The following is a 10,146-nucleotide window of genomic DNA, read 5'->3' on the forward strand; positions in this document are numbered from 1 at the left end:
CGACCAATTTGCCAGAAGACATCCAGAACTCCACCGCCATCGCGAAACTCCATCTCGGGACCATAAACTCCGTTTTGGCACCCTGCCGGGACGGGGAATTGGAGGAGATCATCGCCATCATCACCACCGACGCCTCTCCATCAACCATCCATGTTTCCCCCATCCATGTGTGAGTAATTCCCCCACTGTAGGCTGAAGGGGATGGTAGGGATTGGATGAGATTCTTCATGTAATAGCATAAGGTTGTTAGGGAATAGTGCCTAGTATCCGTTGTTGGTACTTTTATGATATTGTTGAAACTTGTTATGCTTAATGCTTGTCACTAGGGCCCGAGTGCCATGATTTCAGATTTGAAAATGTTATTGATTCATGATGATATTCATTGTTTTATGATCTTACCTGAAGTTGTATACACATATTGCTGTCCGGAACCCGAGGCCCCAAAGTGACAGAAATTGGGACAACCGGAGGGGAAGGCTGTGATATGAGGATCACATGTGTTCACAGAGTGTTAATGCTTTGCTCCGGTGCTCTATTAAAAGGAGTACCTTAATTACCAGTAGATTCCCTAGAGGTCCGGCTGCCACCGGCTGGTAGGACAAAAGATGTTGTGCAAGTTTCTCATTGCGAGCACGTACGACTATAGACGGAACACATGCCTATGGTTATTTAGTACTTGGATACTATTTTATTACTATCTGCAAATGCCCTGCCTTGATTGTTACATGAGTTCTCTTATCCATGCAGCGCCCGTTCATCCATCCCTGTGCCTACAGTATTTTAATCCTGATGTTTACTATAATCACTACTTCTGTTATCATTACACTACTGCTACTACTATAAAACTGTTGCTACTGATAAACTCTTGCGAGCAAGTCTGTTTGCAGGTGCAGCTGAATTGACAACTCCGCTGTTAAGCCTTACAAATATTCTTTGGCTCCCCTTGTGTCGAATCAATAAATTGGGTTTTACTTCCCTCGAAGACTGTTGCGATCCCCTATACTTGTGGGTCATCAGCGACGCAAACGGACGCTGCGCGACCATTTGCGTCCGCGCGAACGAAAAATGCACCTGGATCATGCTCCAGCGGGGCGACGCATAGTGACCAGGCCGGCCGCGGCGACGCAATCGCAACACAAATATGCGGTAGGTTTGCGTATCCGCGGTCACGCCGAGCATCCTCCTTTTCTTACCCGGTCCCGTACGTCAGGGACAACAAAATTGACCGCGCGGATTTGCTTTCTTTTCCCCTTATTTGCTGCCCTAGTGCGATGCCACCACCCAAACCTAACCCCCCAATCAGGGTAGGTTCTAGCGCGCACATGTCGTCTATTTGGGGGCCAAACATCTGCCGGTTGTGCCGCCCGGCCTCGCTGCCCACGACCTGTTCGGTCAATTGCACCGGTAGGTTTCTTACTCATCATTTGGGCGCTATTGTGCGCGGCCATTGATCCGTAGTTGCTACCCACGCAGATGGACAAGTGGAAGATGCTGGACAAGTTCCACGCAGAGGTCGTTGACTCCTCTTCTAACGAGGAGTCAGATCAGATGACACAAACCATGGCTACTACTGCGGCCTCCATCGTCCACAAGCACAATGCCAGCCAGATGCCGGTGCACCGGGGCTCTATGAAGGGCCGCTAAAAAAATCCTGCCACGGAACAGAATAGAAGGGCATCTCCGGATCCACGCGGACTACCTCGACCGCACCAATCCGGTGTTCCCGGAAAAAAAATGTTCCGGCGTCGGTACATGATGTCAAGGGACCTGTTCATGGTTATTCTACGGGGCGTCAGAGACTACAACCCCTACTTCCAATGCAGGCCCGATGCAACATGTGCGCTAGGTTTAACCTCTTACCAAAAATATTATGCAGCTATTCGCATGCTATTCTTTGGAATGGCTGCTGATATATTCGACGAGTATCTTCGAATGGGTGAGAGCACCTGCCTTGAGTCAATGTACCGGTTTTGCCAAGCCTTGATTACCGTGTTTGGACTAAATTACTGTAGGGAGCCAACAGTTGAGGATACAAGGTGGCTGTTGTCTATCAACGAGTCTAGAGGGTAACCAGACATGATTGGCAGTATAGATTGCATGCACTGGGAGTAGAAGAATTGTCCATTTGGATGGCAGGGTGTACATGGGCCATGCAGAGGGTTGCACTGTCATTATTGAAGCAGTGATATCTCAAAATTTATGGATTTGGCATTCATTCTTTGGCATGGCCGGTTCCAACAATGACATCAATGTGTTGCACCGATCACCGGTCTTCAACAAGCTTATGCAAGGCAAAGCTCCCCGAGTGAGCTACGAGATCAATGTAAATGAATATGACAAGCCATATTATCTTGCTGATGGCATTTACCGTAACTGGGCCACACTGGTGAAGACTATCCATAATCCAAACACGGAAAAGACGAAGAGGTTTTCCAAGATGCAAGAGGCTTGCAGGAAGATGTGGAGCGGGGATTTGGTGTGCTCCAAGCTCGGTGGGCAATTGTCCATCACCCGGCAAGAACATGATCGATGAAGACCATGCATGAGGTGATGACATGTTGCGTGATCATGCACAACATGATCGTTGAGAACGAGCATCCTGATGACCGCAATGAGCATCAATGAGATTTCCAAGGTGATCTGGTTGTGCCAATCCCTGGGGCATCATCCTGGCAGGAATATCTGCATATGAATGTTGAAGTCACTGACGAGAACGTGTCCAGACGCCTACAGACGGATCTGATTGATCATCAGTGGGCATAGGATGGCCATGAAGATAATGCGTAGAGGAATACCATCTTATTTTCATGTAAACTTTTAAACAATTGGATGTAATAACAGAGACTACTTTGAACCTATTTATTTTGTTGTTTAAAACATCCCAATTCATGCGGACACGCAAATGCGTCGCCCCACTGGAGGCACCCCGAGGCGCAAATGGACGCTCGGTCAAAAAGACCAATTTCGTGTCCGCTGCCCGACACAAACTGATGCGCGTGACTATTTTACGCGTCCGAAATGCGTCGTCCTCGTTGGAGATGCTCTTACTATGAGTAACCTTATTTTCAGCAATCACTTTTTGTGGGAGGATTTGTTTGCGGGATTTTCAAATTTATTCGATAACACACCAAGCATAACACTGTAGTACAACTTAACACACACTCAGGCACTCAGCACTAAAATTATTAAGTTCTAGCAGGTTACACACACAGACTGCAGCTGGACACCTCTGCACTCTTCCTTTCGTTCCTTGCCGACGTACTCTGCCGATGGATGCTCGGCCGTATACGATGCATGCATTGCATGGAGCCATGGGCGACTAGGAGTGTGTACCAGCTACATGTCAATCACTTCTGTTGGAGCTGCTTGACGAGTCCGAGGTTGATGATGCCCCATGCGGAGCGCGGCCACTCCTTGTCCATGGCCTTGTCCCTCATCACCCTCCCCACCCTTCCCACGACATCCTCTTGTCCCAGCTGCTTCCCCACTCCAGCACCAGCCTCAAGGCCCTCCTCCGCCGCCGTCGCCGCCTCGTCCCACCTCCCGCCACCGTTCAGCAGCACCTGCGCCAGCACCAGCCACGGCTCCCCCACGAACGGGTTCTTCTCGATGCTCCGCCGCAGCAGCGACTCTATTTCCGTCCAGTCTCCACTGCATTTCACGTCGCTGCATATCGCCTCCCAGTACAGGTCCCTCGCCGCGATCTGCTCGTCGGGGTCCAGCACCTTGCTGCACCGGTCGAACACCGGCGGGATCCTGAGCTCCAGCCCCGCGTCCTCGTCCACGTCGTGGTCGATGGCGTCATTTTCCATGCGGCGGAGGCGCTCGTCGGTGGCGATGAGGCGGTAGATGGCGGCCAGCCTAGACATGGCGCACATCCACAGCCCCGGCTTGCCGGTGCCTGGCCAGAGTGCGGCCCAGTTGTCGCCGGCGAACTCCAGGCGTCCGTCCTCGTTACCGAACAGCTTGTCCTGGTAGTCCGTGTACTGGTCGCTGAAGTCGGCGACGGTCATCAGCACGAACACCGCCAGCACCCTCCGCGACAGCGCCACCGGCTGCCCCGTCCGGATGTGCGGCGCGACCACGCCCTCCTCCGGCACCACCGCCCGCAGCTTCACCCGCCACGCGTCCGACCTATCGGTCTTATTGCCACCAGCGGCCTTGACGAGGGAGGCCTCGGCGGCGGCGAGGTGGTCCCTGAGCTCTGCGTCGGTGTAGCGGAGGTGGAGGTCCTCGTGCATGAGGGTGTGGCGCGGGACGATGCAGAAGAGGTGCACGAGCCGCTCGGCGGCGTCACCGATGATGGCGCGGACGCGGGCGCGGCTCACGTCGGGCTCGAAGATGGCGAGGTTGACGTAGGAGTTGGAGTAGGAGGAGTGGTAGAGCCCGCAGCGGGACACGGCGTCGGGCGCGCCCCACAGGTGGAGGATGCGGTAGACGTCCACGAGGTGGTCCAGGAAGGTGCCGTGCTTATGGTAGCACTCGCCGGCGCCGGCGGAGACGAGGACGGACACCAGGGAGGGAAGCTCCGGGTCGACGGCGGCGAGGTCGCCGCGGAGAAACGGCCGCGCGGCAGCGAGGAGGGACGGCAGCGCGTCGTGCGATGAGCCTGCTGTGCCGTTGGTGCTGCTGCTGTTGTTCTTGGTCGCCATGGTCGATTCAGGTGTGGGGATCCTAGCTTGGTGTGCGCCTTTCTGTTTCACTTTTGTTTGTGTGGACTGGATTCTGATTTCTGGAGTCTATTTATCAGCGATCTCCGTGGCAATGCCAGCTTATTTACTAACGGTATTACCATGAAATTTTACAGGTTTGTTGGATCAAACTAGCAATTCAGTGGCGGCATGCAGGAGAGCATTCACGTACGATTTTCCAGGACGGTGTTTTTCTCGCAAGTTTGCATTGTCACGTTAGTACGAACCTAGGCTAGGGCGGTAGGCTAGCTGGTGTCCCTTTGGATGTTCATGGAATGGCTCCAAGTTAGCTTTGCAGCGCTCCGTTGGAGCCTAGCTTAGCTGGTGTTTCACGAGCTATCTACTCTGACGTGCACCGATCAGCTGAGGTACGTGCACGATCGATGCGTCCATTTCAGATGAGATGAGATGTGACCGACTTTGCTTTTGGATCACTATTCCAACTCATCATGTGCACATATATCAGATGATCTTATGATGTGATCACGCTTTACTTGTTTCTTTCTTCAAACTTGTTGGACGTACCAGCTGACATGTCACACGTTACTTGTTGCTGCGTAGATGCGCTATAGGCCCGTGACCAGTTAGGCTTTGTTAGGTTCGTCCCGTCCCGGCTGGGATTCGACTGAGGGCCTCTTTGTTTGAGCTGGCTGTGGCTGGCTGTGCTGCTGTGCAGGAGAAGCTGATGTACAGGAGAAGCTGCTGCTTTGAGTTCTAGCCTTTGGCAACATTAGCTGGCTGTTAAGCTGTGATATGAGGCATTATTCAAAATAGTCTGAGACTCGTGAGAACGTGTGTTATAGGTGAACGTATAATATAAAATATATAGATCCATGAAATTCATTCATGAAGGTAGTTTCTCGGAGACACCCAAAAAGCATTTGGGAAACGAACAAGATGCATACGTAGGTGTATCATGTATGCAAGAGCAAGGCGCTATGACTAGCCAACAGACATGCCCATTACAAATATAAATTTAACCAAAGTACGCATCAATATTATTTTCCTAGCTAGCACAAATAGTTTCAGGTTGCTCTAGCATTGAACAATGCGTTGGCTATGTCATCACGTGTCGAGTTCATGCTGCTTGTGTGTTGTCCACCCGGAGCACTATCACCTGGCGTCGTTATTGATTGTGTTTCCACCTTAGGGATGTAATTCTCATCTGAGTCGCAACGATCAAACTGCTTGTCACGTAAGTGAGAGCCTCTAATGAAATTGTGAAGCGCGATGCAAGCTAGGATAATTTTCTTCTGCGTTACCAAACCGTAAGAAGGGATACCCTTCAACATGCGCCACTTATTTTTCAAGATACCAAAATTACGCTCAATAGCATTTCGAATCTGAGCGTGCGCATAGTTGAAAATTTCTTCCTTCTTTGTTGGTATCCCTTCTCGGCGAAAGTCTGGTAAATGATACGTGTTGTTTTTGTAAGGAGCTAGGAACCCCTTTCTATTTGGATAACCAGAATCTACAAGATAGTATTTACCTGCGCACACAAAATAAATATATGATACATGAATATGACAATGCATATGTACCTCATATATATAATATGATAGAATATTACCATCAGGAGGGGTTGGAAACTGTTGTGGATACTCCACAATGTTGTGATTCAGTATGCGTGTATCATGTGCCGAACCAGGCCATCCGGCTACTACAAACGTGAATCTGAGATCAAAGTCACATATCGCAAGAAGATTTTGTGATGTGTAACCATGTCTTCCGGTGTGGTTAATTTCTTCTTCCTTAGGAACTTCAACTGGAATATGCGAGCCATCTATGGCACCAATGGCACCTTTAAAATGAGGCCAAAAGCGAGGATCTTGAATTCCTGGATGCACATCTGCGAAATTTTGATCCACTGGTTTTATGTTATCTTTACCCAAGTTGTACAAACAATTCAGTACCATCTTGAACTTTCTATGAATTGTTTCAAGAGACCGACTGAAATGGTTCTCAACTTGGTGAAATGATTGTGGTCCTCCAACCATCCATAGAAACATAACCAAACATTCAACTGATTCCATATCTCTTGTTGACTCTAACCCATAGCTAGCAACTAGCAGGTTGTGCAGTTGTTCAAACACATCTGGATACATTCTAAACATTTTGTAGCATCTTTTTCTATCATCAATTTGTTCATGCACCCATTCAAGTCCAGTTTGTTGTGGAATCCTCCTAGCTGCCTTATTCAAATATTTTTCAAAATAGAGATTACCATAGTAGCCCAATACAGCCAAGTCACGCGCCATTCCAAGAAGATGCATTCATTCCTTTTTATGAAAGAAAGATAAGGGACAGAATAAAGATAAAAAATTCAAGAAACAAGCATATTCAATAAGCAAAAGGAGAGAGAGGGATTCGAACCCTCGATAGTTCCTAGAACTATACCGGTTTTCAAGACCTTATCCTTTCAATTTCTTCATCATGTACATTATCATCTCCATCCATCTACAAAATTCAAACTAGACAAGTCAAATACTCATACATACTAGAATAGTATACACCAAATATCAATAACAACACTTACAGACAATCTACAAGATATTTCAAATAGAATAGACACATGATGGTGCATAAGTTATATAATGATCACAATAGTCTACAAGATATTCCAAATACCAAATAAATAATGCACAAAATGGTCCATAGGTTCTAGAATTGCAAATACCAAATAAATAGTGTACATATTACGACATATCTATTTGTTTAACTCATCATGCATCCTCTCGAGATAATCAAATCGTCCTCCAGGTGTTTCAAAAGCTGCCAACAACTCTCTATGCTCCCTTTTCACGCCAAGTTTGGCTGCTGTAAACATGAGGTCAGTGCCTTCACTAACTCCACACTGTCGAACCATCGCTAAAAATTCCTTCTTAGTTGGGACAGAGTCATCCTTATCGCTAGAACTTCCAGCATCCACCTTTGAAACTATGTTGCTCAAGGCATTGTTGTACGCCTTGAAAAAGGGGCTCTCCTTTTTACTTCTCTCCAACACCAACCTTGCGTTTCCCTAGGATTGTTTTCTTCGTTGCCTCACCATCATCATCCAACAATATTGGACCATCCTTGTCCTCTCCTAATTCTTGTCCCAGAATGATCTCTGACATGAGCCTTCCTAAACATGCCATCTTGTTGTTCCAAGTTGGCCGGTGGCCCATTTCTGAACTTTGCATAGTCAGGACGGTACTGCAAAAATAACACAGTACATATATTAGTTCACATTATAACAAAATACACAAATAGACAAGACAAGTGATAAACATATAACTTACAACTAGGTGAGTCTTCCACCACTCGTCATCTGCGTCCATAGTTTTTGTCACCGGATCCCAACCTAGCCCAGTTGCATTTTACAACTCCATCCAACCCGTATAATCTTTCTTTAAAGCATCTCATTTGTTCTTGAATTGCTTCTTCGTAAATTGCTTTCCTGTTTTCTCGGTAAATTTTTCACCCAGATTCGTGTATCCCTTTCTACTCAAACAACCTCCATCCCTATTGTTCGCGTGGACTTCATCCATACAATGTCGCAGAAAATTCTAGTGTGGTATGCATCCCAAACAGCCTTCTCCATTGCAAAATACTAAAAAAAAGCTATAGAAAAAACACTACATAATTACAAGGTGAACGTAATTTACAATACAAGCAGCAACATCAGTATATGACAAATAATTAGTGGCATGCAAAATATACAACACTTCTATTTTCATGCTGCATACGGACACCACATTTTCAAATCAAAATTACAGCACCATTACGGTAGCAGTTTCCCCAAGCATCGTTTATGGCTAACTAATTTCACGGTTCATCACAGCAAACATAGCACAGTGGGGCGTTTATCAAGTTGGTATGATAAGAAAGCATAAAAAAATAATGAAAACAGTTTGCTTAACCCAAACACAAGTGGGGCGTTTATCATCAACCATCACAGCAAAATCAACGTCGACCACCAATAATCTATACTGTACACGACCACGGCGAGAGACGTCGCTGCCAATTTATCAGCAGAAGATGGGAAAGCTCCGCCCCCAACTTGGCCGGTCGATCTATAACAAGTCACCGGCCAGGAGAAGAAGGTTTGGGAAGAAGACTCTAGCGCGAGACCAAGACAGAACCCTCAGAAAAAAGAGAGGCAGCAGCAGATACTTCGCTTCTTGTCCATATTCTTTCGTTGGAAAATAATAACTCTAGCGGCAAAGTACTAAATACTTTGCTTCTTCTTTCTTCTTTCTCGGTTGCACAATTGGAGCAGATAGAGTCTACTATGCTTAAGTTAATCAATGGCGATTCCCCATTAGTCTCCAAGACTAGGAAAGAAAGCATTACTCCATATTATTAACCTGTTTCATCCATCGTGCTTGTTCCTACGTAGTACACAATACCAGATAGTACAATACAATAGTAGTAGTGCAACACAAGAGGATGCCGGTCCTGCGCTAACGCGGAGGCAAGCCGTGTGTGGGCGTTTATCATCAACCATCACAGCAAGATGCAGATTCTAATCAAAATTAGCACCAATTAAATCAAAAAACCATCACCACCGTGTACCAAATCACAGCAACAAACTTGCAGTATTCATCATCAAGCAAGGGGTAGAGACACGGGAAGAAAGTCTTACCAGCGGGAGGGAAAAGGGCAGCGGCTGGGAGTTCTTCGGCGGGAGGAGTTCGTCGGCCTGGAGAGGAAGGGCGGCAGGAGGATTTTGTCCGCCGGGAGAGGAAGGGCGGCGGAGTAGTTTGTTGGCGGCCCGATCTATGCCCGCCGAGCTGGCCGTTCTCCGGTCGGTGCGTTCAGCGGAGCTGCAGGGTGGGCGGCGGCTCACGCGCCAAGACGATCTGTTTTTCTCGTAACCAATCGGTTCGTGAGATACAGGGTAAAAAAAAGGACCCTGCTACACGGTGCTATAGCACCGGTTAGTCTTACGGAGTGCTCTCTGTGTCTGAACGTATTTATTTCCGAATAAGGAAAGTGGTCCAGGACTTGAAAGCGACATGCACCAAAAAAAAGAAAACGCGTTCACTCCGGGTTCACCGAGCACAGCTTGAGCCAAGTAATTTTTCCCTATCCCATTGTCCAGTCTGCCTCTCGGTTATTTTGACCGGATAAAATTACAAAAGTTACAACCCGTAAAAACAACTCAGACACCACCAAGTTCTGTGATCTAATTTGAGGATGTAAAAATTGTAGCGTTGGATGTAGAAAAGAAGATAAAATTACATCCAGATGAACCAATATTATGATAAAAAAAACATACTAGTGTTTTTCCTTGATCCATTCAACATTCTAGATGTAAAAAAGTGGTAAAATTTACATCCAAATGCATAAAGTTTCAAATAAAAAATGAACAAAAAACGGTTACAGATTTTATCAATCCGGATGTAAAAAAATGGTATAAAGTACATCCAGATTACTATTCTTACATTTAATTACTATATTATATTACAAT

At 47.0% G+C, this 10,146-nt stretch overlaps 1 pseudogene; it reads right to left on the reverse strand.

Moving 5' to 3' along the window:
• Nucleotides 1–3,347: 3,347 nt before the first annotated feature.
• LOC124696993 lies at nt 3,348–4,652 on the reverse strand (annotated as a pseudogene).
• Between the last annotated feature and the right edge of the window lie 5,494 nt (nt 4,653–10,146).

Source organism: Lolium rigidum, chromosome 3 (genome assembly GCF_022539505.1).
Source record: "Lolium rigidum isolate FL_2022 chromosome 3, APGP_CSIRO_Lrig_0.1, whole genome shotgun sequence".
NCBI classification, from domain to species: domain Eukaryota; kingdom Viridiplantae; phylum Streptophyta; class Magnoliopsida; order Poales; family Poaceae; genus Lolium; species Lolium rigidum.